The sequence below is a fragment of the Pan paniscus genome, chromosome 18, assembly GCF_029289425.2.
Source record: "Pan paniscus chromosome 18, NHGRI_mPanPan1-v2.0_pri, whole genome shotgun sequence".
NCBI lineage: Eukaryota > Metazoa > Chordata > Mammalia > Primates > Hominidae > Pan > Pan paniscus.
The window spans coordinates 29,846,811-29,857,369 of record NC_073267.2 but is presented as its reverse complement, the minus strand read 5'-3'; the positions used below and the strand labels follow the sequence as shown (position 1 = coordinate 29,857,369).

The 10,559-nt window shown below is 48.1% G+C and overlaps 1 non-coding gene across 1 annotated transcript; it reads right to left on the bottom strand.

The window, feature by feature from the left end:
• Positions 1-5,480: 5,480 nt before the first annotated feature.
• LOC129394344 (small nucleolar RNA U13) lies at positions 5,481-5,584 on the bottom strand. The gene has a single exon (XR_008621547.1). It is a non-coding gene; the product is annotated as a small nucleolar RNA U13 (small nucleolar RNA).
• Positions 5,585-10,559: the final 4,975 nt, after the last annotated feature.

The following is a 10,559-nucleotide window of genomic DNA, read 5'->3' as shown; positions in this document are numbered from 1 at the left end:
GTGAACGAGACTCCGTCTGCAATCCCAGCACCTTGGGAGGCCGAGGCTGGCGGATCACTAGCGGTCAGGAGCTGGAGACCAGCCTGGCCAACACGGCGAAACCCCGTCTCCACCAAAAAACACAGATGGCGCGCGCCTGCAATCCCAGGCACTTGGCAGGCTGAGGCAGGAGAATGAGGCAGGGAGGTTGCAGTGAGCCGAGATGGTGGCAGTACAGTCCAGCCTCGGCTCGGCATCAGAGGGAGACTGTGGAAAGTGGGAGAGTGAGGGAGAGGGGGAGGGAGAGGACAAAAAATTAAAATTTAGCCAGACATGGTTGTGTGGGCCAGTAGTCCAAGCTGCTGGGGAGACTGAGGCAGGAGGATCACTTGAGCCCAGAAACTTAAGGTCTATTTAAGTAAAGGGTACAGTGAGCTATGATTATACCACTGCACTCCAGCCTGGGGAATAGAGCAAGACCCTGTCTCTAAAAAAAGGTAACAAAGTAACATGAATGGATTCCATTTTAAGAGAATGAAGCATCATTGTGTAAGAGTATGAAATTGGAAGCAAAGAGCATGAAGCCAAAAAAAAAAAAAACCATCTGAAGTCAGGGTGCCTGGGGTCAGAGGTGGGGGAGGATTGAAGAGGTGCAGATGTAAAAAACTGAAGCTACTGTGACCAGTGGATTCGGGAGTTGAAGGAGTCAAGAATGACACATTCTCCTGACTGGAGGATAAACAAATATGACTGTTTTCAAGAAATAGCTGGAATATTCTTTGTGTTCAGAAGTACAAGAACAGCACATATGGAGGGCGGACTGATACTGAAGTTGAAGAGAAGCCTTCTGACGTGCACTAACTAGATTCTAGACTCAGCTTCTGTCACAAGGAGCCCCAAACAGTGACTCAGCAAAATAGCTTATTTCTCATGTGACAGTTCAGAGGTGATTGGTCCAGGGTTAGGGTTGGACAACAACCGTTATGCAAAATCATCTAGGGACCCAGGGCTGCGCTGTCATGTTGCTCTTGCATCCCCGAGGTTGTCATCTGTGTGGTTAAAGCGGCTCACCAGCCCCAAGTCCTCGTTCAAGCCCATGCAAAAGGAAGCGGAAATACAGGGCCTGGAAATTACACTGATTCCAGTGGCCAGAACTTAGTCTCACCTTCTTACCACCCTATATGTGAGACTAAAATGCCTCTAGCTGGATAGTTACATGTTCATTTAAACTTGGGTCATTTTGTTTCTAAATGAAGGGAAGGGGCACAAGTATTAGTCTCTCACAGAAGAGAAAGAACAGAGCGAAAGGTTTTGAAGGGAATGACTTATAAATAGTTACCTGAAGTCTGGTCGTGGCTGACATCAGAGCCAGCATGTTGACCACTTCCATACTGCGTGCTTTAGCTGCCTTATCTCACTTAATCTCAGAATAACCCTATTGTCATTCCCAACTTGTAGATGGGAAAACAGACCCAAAGAGAAGTGATTTACCTTCCACACAACGGGGAAGTAAGGGGGCTAGGTGCACGTCAAGGCAGCCTGTGCCTGGCTCTTATACCTGGTGCTGCTTACATTTCCAGAGGGGGCAGCCTAGAGGAGAGGGCTAGGGACTGGACTCAACGTGCGAGTGCTTGGTGGAAGGGAAGCCAGAGGATCGAGTGGCCAGAGGTTAAGAACCAGGGAGGAGCAGTGATGAAAAGGCTGGAGAGCTTATGCATTTCAGGGCTGGGCTGCCAAGTACCTCACTTGGCCAGTTCAGCATTCTTAGGCAGGAGGCACAGCCATTGTGTTGTCCAATGCCAGGGTATATACCTTTTTCAGTTTCCAATCTACCAATGGTGACCTTTGAACAGCATTGTCAAACCCTTTTCTGCCCAGGGCTAGATAGTATATATTTTAAGCTTTGTGGGCCACACGTGGATTGTCACTCCTTTTCTTAACTTTTTTTTTTTTTTTTGAGACAGGGTCTCCGCTCTGTCGCCCAGGCTGTTAACTACCGTTAACATTTTAATGCCTCTCTTTCTGGTGTGTGTATATTTATTACTAGACTGGAATCATCCTATATATATGTCATCTGTTGCTGTTTCCTGTCCCTTTACATAAAGTGAGCTGCTTTCTGAAATTTTATTTATTTTTTAATTTATTTATTTTATAATTTATTTATTTTATAGACAGAGTCTTGCCCTGTCACCCAGGTTGGAGTTCAGTGGTGCAATCTCAACTCACTGCAATCTCAGCCTCCCAAGTAGCTGGGACTACAGACACTCGCCACCACACCCGGCTAATTTTCATATTTTTAGTACAGATGGGTTTTCACCATGTTGGCCAGACTGGTCTTGAACTCCTGGCCTCAAGTGATCTGCCCGCCTCAGCGTCCCAAAGTGCTGGGATTACAGGCATGAGCCACCATGCCCGGCCTCCCCTCCCTTTAAATAACATGAGCTGCTTTCCTAAATTTTAGCTAATCCCCTGGGTTGGGAGGTGGGAGGGCATAGGGGCCAAAAGGACAAGGCTCAAGTCAAGATGCCTGGGTTCACATTCCAGCCCTTCCCTTAGAAGCTGCCACCCTTGGGACAATCTCGCTTCTCTAAGCCTCAGCGGCTTCATCTGTGAAAGAATCATCTCTCTTTGTTGGAGTTGCTGTGCATTCCGTGAAAGGGCCGTATATGCCAAGTGACCCTCATGCCAAAGGAGCCAAAAAAAAAAAGGAAGCAGACAAATCCAGTTTGTCAGTTTTGGGTGATTTATTAAGGAACTTACACACAAAAGCATGGTCTTGGGCTGTGCCATGACAGATCTCCACACCACAGCCCCAAGACCTACCGCTTATGTCTTGGAGCAAAAGCATAGTGCTCTGGAAGGAATGTATAGGTGGCTACAGTGCTCACAGCCTGTCATTTCTGCAACAACAGGGTGGTTTCGGAGGAAATTTACAATTAACAGACGTTCCTACATAAACAGTCATACATCCACCAGGCATGGTGGCACACACCTATAGTCCCAGCAACTCAGAAGACTGAGGTGGGAGGATCACCTGAGCCTAGAAGGTCGAGGCTTCAGTGAGCTGTCATCACACCACTGCATTCCAACCTGGGTGACAGACAGACTGTCTCAAGACACAAAAGCACGAGAAGAGAAGCAGTTTGAATAAAGTACTGTCTCTAATGAAAAGTACTTTAGGCTGGGCATGGTGGCTCATGCCTGTAATCCCAACACTTTGGGAGGCTGAGGCAGGTGGATCACAAAGTCAGGAGTTCGAGACCAGCCTGGCCAACATGGTGGAACCCCATCTCTACTAAAAATACAAGAATTAGCCAGGCATAGTGGTGCATGCCTGTAGTCCAAGCTACTTGGGAGGCTAAGACAGGAGAATTGCTTGAACCCAAGAGGTGGAGGTTGCAGTGAGCCACGATTGTGCCATTGCACTCCAGCCTGGGTGACAGAGTGAGACTCCATCTCAAAAGAAAAAAAGTACTTAAAAAAATTTTTTTTTTAATTAAAAAAGCCAGACGTAGGCAGGTGGATCATGAGGTCAGGAGATCAAGACCATCCTGGCCAACATGGTGAAACCCCATCTCTACTAAAAATACAAAAATAAGCCAGGTGTGGTGGCACACACCTGTAATCCCAGCTACTCAGGAGGCTGAGATGGGAGAATCCCTTGAACTCAGGAGGCGGAGGTTGTAGTGAGCCGAGATTGCGCCACTGCACTCCAGCCTGAGCAACAGTGAGACTCCATCTCAAAAACAAAAAAAAAAAAGCAAGCCAGGCACGGCTCACACCAGTAATCCCAGCACTTTGGGAGGCGAAGTCGGGAGGATTGCCTGAGCCCAGGAGTTTGAGACCAGCATGGACAACATGGTGACACCCGTCTTTATAAAAATTTTTTAAAAAATAAAAGGTAATACATCAAGACTGTGTACAGTGGCTCATGCCTGTAATCTCAGCACTTTGGGAGGCCAAGGCGAGAGTTGCTTGAGATCAGGAATTTGAGACCACCCTGGGCAACATAACAAGACCCCAACTCTACAAAAAAAATTTTTTTAATGAGCAGGGGGCATTTGTTGAGCTGGCGTATTGTCCCAGCTACTTGGAGGCTGACAGTTCAAGTGCCAGGGTCCGAGCCAGAAGATGTGGGGTGTAACCTATGGTGAACGGGTTGTGGTCTGTATCACACCAGAGTTCATAGCCTAAATAAAAGGGAGAGGAGGCAGCGACTGTGCTGCCGGGGTGGGAACCAAACTTCCCTTTCAGTCTCTTCCACTGACCTGACACTTCCCTTGTAGGGCCTCAGGATCCTCATCTTTCTAATGAAGAGGATCGTTTCCAAAGGATGGCAAACTTCAGTACCTTCTAATCAGTTATCTAAATTTTTTTTTTTTGAGACGGAGTCTTGCTCTGTCACCCAGGCTGGAGTGCAGTGGCGTGATCTTGGCTCACTGCAGCCTCTGCCTCGGATTCAAGCGATTCTCCTGCCTCAGCCTCCTGAGTAGCTGGGATTACAGGCATCCACCACCATGCCTGGCTATCAGTTATCTAATTTTATTTTACTTAAAATTATGGAGGTGAAATAACATAAAGTAACCATTTTATTTATTTATTTCTATTTATTTATTTATTTGAGATGGGGTTTTGCTCTTGTTGCCCAGGCTGGAGTGCAGTGGCACAATCTCAGCTTACTGCAACCTCTGCCTCCTGGGATCAAGTGATTCTCCTGCCTCAGCCTCCTGGGTAGCTGGGATTATAGGCACACCCCACCATGCCTGGCTAATTTTTGTATTTTATTAGTAGAGATGGGGTTTCGCCATGTTGACCTGGCTGGTCTCGAACTCCTGACCTCAGGTGATCTGCCCACTTTGGCCTCCCAAAGTATTTATTTTATTTTGAGACAGGGTCTTGCTCTGTCATCCTGGCTGGAGTGCAATGATAGCTCACTGCAACCTTGAACGAACTCGTGGGTTCTCAGCCTCCATCTCAGCCTCCAGATAACTGGGGCTATGGCTAATGTTTTTGTTTGTTTGTTTGTTTGTTTTGAGACAGAGTCTCACTCTGTTACCCAGGCTCAAGTGCAATGGCGAGATCTTGGCTCACTGCAACCTCCACTTCCCGGGTTCCAGTGATTCCCCTGCCTCAGCCTCTCGAGTAGCTGGGATTACAGGCGCTCATTACCACAACTGGCTAATTTTTTTTTTTTAATACAGAGATGAGGTTTCACCATATTGGCCAAGCTGGTCTCAAACTCCTGATCTCGGGTGATCCACCTGCCTCAGTCTCCCAAAGTGCCACGCCCAGCTAATTTTTAAATTGAGACCAGGTCTCCCTGTGTTAACCATGCTGATCTTGAACTTCCAGGATCAAGTGATCCTTCTGCCTGGGCCTCCCAAAGTGCTGGAATTCCAGGCATAAGCCATCATGGCTGGCCTGATTTTTAAAAAGAAACAGAAATTGGGATTTTATTGTGAAATCTCCTGATCTTAGTATATTGGATTTCATTATTTTTACATCAGGCAGATAATGTGTCAATGTCAAAACAAGGTTTGAGGGAGGTGCAACTCACGCATGAGCATGAAAACACAGTCATCACGTTTATGAACTACAAAAAGATGTGGCTTTAATTATTTGAAAGACATCTTGGCCAGGCCCGGTGGCTCACTCCTGTAATCCCAGCACTTTGGGAGGCCGAGGCAGGTGGATCACCTGAGGTCAGGAGATCGAGACCATACTGGTCAACATGGTGAAACCCTGTCTCTACGGGCCGGGTGCGGTGGCTCAAGCCTGTAATCCCAGCACTTTGGGAGGCCGAGGTGGGTGGATCACAAGGTCAGGAGATCGAGACCATCCTGGCTAACATGGTGAAACCCCATCTCTACTAAAAATACAAAAAATTAGCCGGGTGTGGTGGCAGGCACCTGTAGTCCCAGCTACTCAGGAGGCTGAGGCAGGAGAATGGCATGAACCTGGGAGGTGGAGGTTGCAGTGAGCCGAGATCATGCCACTGAACTCCAGCCTGGGTGAAAGAGCGAGACTCCGTCTCCAAAAAAAGAAGAAAGAAAGAAAGAAAGAAAAAGAAACCCTGTCTCTACTAAAAATACAAAAATTACCTGGGCATGGTGGTGGGAGCCTGTGGTCCCAGTTACTCAGGAGGCTGAGGCAGAAGAATCGCTTGAACCCAGGAGGCGGAGATTGCAGTGAGCCGAGATCACGCCACTGCACTCCAGCCTGGTGACAGAGTGAGACTCTGGCTCAAAAAAAAAAAAAAATTTTACTGGTCAATACTATATAAGACAAGCAGGCCAGGCGCGGTGGCTCAAGCCTGTAATCCCAGCACTTTGGGAGGCCGAGGCGGGCAGATCACAAGGTCAGGAGATCAAGACCATCCTGGCTAACATGGTGAAACCCCATCTCTACTAAAAATACAAAAAAAAATTAGCCGGGCATGGTGGCGGGCACCTGTAGTCCCAGCTACTTGGGAGGCTGAGGCAGGAGAATGGCGTGAACCCGGGATGTGGAGCTTGCAGTGAGCCAAGATCACGCCACTGCACTCCAGCCTGGGCAACAGAGCAAGACTCCGTCTCAAAAAATAATAATAATAATAATAAGACAACAAAACATTTGCTGGCCAGGTGATGAAAGGTGAATTCTGCTTTCATCACAGTTACTAAGTGTCAAGCATTCAACCACAATTTATTGAGACTTCCATGCAGAACCTTGTGGAAAGCAAAGCACTGGGGAGAGATTCCATGAACATCATTCATTTAAACACCCATTTGTTATTTTATTTTATTTATTTATTTTATTTTACTTTTTTGAGACGGAGTCTTGCTCTTGTCACCCAGGCTGGAGTGTAGTGGCGTGATCTCAGCTCACTGCAACCTCCGTCTCCTGGGTTCAAGTGATTCTGCCGCCTCCTCCTCCTGAGTAGCTGGGATTATAGGTGCCCACCCCAACACCTGGCTAATTTTGGTACTTTTAGTAGAGATGGCATTTCGCCATGCTGGCCAGGCTGGTCTTGAACTCCTGACCTCAGTTGATCCGCCCGCCTTGGCCTCCCAAAGCGCTGGGATTACAGGCGTGAGCCACCACGCCTGGCTATTTTATTTTTTTTTTAATTGAGACAAAGTCTCACTTTGTCACCCAAGCTGGAGTGCAGTGGCACAATCTTGGCTCACTGCAACCTCTGCCTCCTGGGTTCAAGCAATTCTTCTGCCTCAGCCTCCCAAGTAGCTGGATTACAGGCATGCACCACCACGCCTGGCTAATTTTTGTATTTTTAGTAGAGATGAGGGTTCACCATGTTGGCCAGGCTGGTCTCGAACTTCTGACCTCAAGTGATTTTTCTGCCTCAGCCTCTGAAAGTACTGGGATTATAGGCATGAGCCACTGCACCTGGCCTATGTTTATTTATTTTTGAGACAGAGTCTTGCTTTGTTGCCCACGCTGGAGTGCAGTGGCGTGATCTTGGCTCACTGCAACCTCCGTCTCCTGGGTTCAAGCAATTCTCCTGCCTCAGCCTCCTGAGTAGCTGGGATTACAGGCACCCGCCACCATGCCCGGCTAATTTTTGTATTTTTAGTAGAGACAGAGTTTCACTATGTTGGCCAGGCTGGTCTTGAACTCCTGACTTCAGGTGATCTGCCCACCTTGGCCTCCCAGAGTGCTGGGATTACAGGCATGAGCCACCACGCCCAGCCCCCATTTATTTTTTAGACTTTTATTATATTTTTTGAGACAGGGTCTCACTGTGTCTCCCAGGCTGGTGTGCAGTGGTACGAGCACAGCTCACCGAAGCCTCCCAGCTCAAGCAATCCTCTCACCTCAGCCTCCCGGGTAGCTGGAACGCGCCACCACACCTGGCTAATTTTTCTATTTTTTGGTAGAGATTGGGGTCTTGCTTTGTTGCCCAGGCTGGTCTTGAATTCCTGGGCTCAAGTGATCCTCCCACATTGGCCTCCCAAAGTGCTAGGATTACAGATATGAGGCACCATGCCCAGACTTAAACACCCATTTATTGTGCACTTTCTCTGTACCAGGCCCTGATCTGAGCCCCATGCACAGATGTGAACAAGACCTTACTCTCCAGGGACTAGGGGAAAGAAGTGCTACTTCTGTGCTCTGGAGAACCGAGTTCTCCAATCAGAAAAGATGAGAATGGAGGCCAGGAGCAGTGGTGACTAACGCCTGTACTCACACTTTGGGAGGCCGAGGCAGGAGGATCACCTGAGGTTAGGAGTTCGAGAGCAGCCTGGCCAACATGGTGAAAACCTATCTCTACTAAAAATACAAAAATTAGCCAGGTGTGGTGCTGTGTGCCTTTAATCCCAGCTACTTGGGAGGCTGAGGCACAATTGCTTGAACCTGGGAGGTAGAGGTTGCAGTGAGCTGAGATCCCGCCACTGCACTCCAGCCTGGGGGACAGAGAGAGACTGTCTCAAAAAAAAAAAAAAAGTTTTTTAAATTTAAAAAGGCAGCCGGGCGCAGTGGCTCACACCTGTAATCCCAGCACTTTGGGAGGCCGAGGCGGGCAGATCATGAGATCAGGAGATCGAGAACCTCCTGGCTAACACAGTGAAACCCCATCTCTACTAAAAATACAAAAAATTAGCTGGGCGCAGTGGCGGGCACCTGTAGTCCCAGCTACTCAGGAGGCTGAGGCAGGAGAATGGCGCGAACCCGGGAGGCGGAGCTTGTAGTGAGCTGAGACTGCGCCACTGCACTCCAGCCTGGGTGACAGAGCGAGACTCCGTCTCAGGAAAGAAAAAAAAAAAAAAAAAGCCAGTCACAGTGGCTCACGCCTGTAATCCCAGCACTTTGGAAGGCCAAGGTGGGTGGATCACAAGGTCAGTAGTTCAAGAGCAGCCTGGCCAAGATGGTGAAACCCTGTCTCTACCAAAAATACAAAAATTAGCTGGGCGCAGTGGCAGGTGCCTGTAATCCCAGCTACTTGGGAGGCTGAGGCAGGAGAATCATTTGAACCCAGGAGGTGGAGGTTGCAATGAGCTGAGATCGTGCCACTGCACTCCAGCCTGGGCGACAAGAGTGAGATTCTGTCAAAAAAAAAAAAAAAAATTGAATTGCTAGGACAGTCAAAAACAAATGGAATTGCTAGGACAGTCTAGACAGTTTTCACAAAGCAAGACTTTGGTCCCCTCTTCAGGACTCAGCATGGCCTCAGATCCAGCCACCAGGCCCCGAATACCTTCAAGTTTGAGTGTAGAAGGGCATATTTCGCCTTCTTTTTGTGCTCCGCCTGACACCCTGACGTTCTTGACTCATCTATCTTCATCTTCCGAGCCAACTTTGCTTACCCACAAAGGGAGGGCACTATTCCCTCACAAAACACAGCCCAAGGCTCACTCTTTCCTCTTTTCCTATAGAAGAGCCAAACGGCATGACAGTTGCCTCTGCTCCTTTAACCTACCCACTCTTTCCTCACAGCCCTCCTCAGCCTTCACAGTCCATAATGCAGTCTTGAATTCTGGGCTTCATATTCTCGACACACTCTGCAAACGGAATCCCCTAGGAAGCTATATTTATTTCCTTTTTTTTTTTTTTTTTTTGAGACAGAGTCTCACTCTGTCACCCAGCCTGGAGTGCAATGGCACGATCTCGGCTCACTGCAACCTCTGCCTCCTGGGTTCAAGCGATTCTCCTGCTTTGGCCTCCTGAGTAGCTGGGACTACAGGTGCCCACCACCACACCTGGCTAATTTTTGTATTTTTGGTAGAGACAGGGTTTCACTATGTTGGCCAGGCTGGTCTCAAACTCCTGACCTCATGATCCTCACACCTCAGCCTCTCAAAGTGCTGGGATTACAGGCATGAGCCACCGTGCCCGGCCTATTTACTTATTTTTATTTTTATTTTGAGACAGGTTCTCACTTTGTTGCCCAGGCTGCAGTGCAGTGGCATAAACATGGGTTATAGCAGCCTTGACCTCCTAGGCTCAAGCAAGCCCCCTGCCTCAGTCCCCCAAGCAGCTGGAACTACAGATATGTGCCACCATGTCTGGCTAATTTTTTTTTTTTTTTTTGAGGTGGAGTCTCGCTCTGTTGCACAGGCTGTAGTACAGTGGTGTGATCTTGGCTCACTGCAACTTCTGCCTCCCAGAGGCAGAGGATTACTCACACCTGTAATCCCTGTTTAGGGAGGCTGAAGCGGGCAGACAGCTTGAGGCCAGGAGTTTGACACCATCCTGGCCAACATGGTGAAAGCCTGTCTCTGCTAAATAAAAAAATTAGCCAGGCATGGTGGCACATGCCTGTGGTCCCAGCTACTCAGGAGGCTGAGGCACAGGAATCGCTCGAACCCAGGAGGCGGAGTTTTCAGTGAGCTGAGATCTCACCACTGCACTCCAGCCTGGGCGACAAGAGACTTCGTCTCAAAAAAAAAAAAAAAAAAAAAAAAAGATAATAAAGATGAGCAGAAATAAATGCAGCAGAGAATAAAAAATAGAGGAAGTAAGTAAAACCAAAATAATTTGGTTCTTTGAAAAATCCATAAAATTGATGAACCTTTAGATGGACTGACCAAGAAAAAAGCAGAGGAGACTCAAACTGCAAAACAGGAGCAAAAGAGGAGACA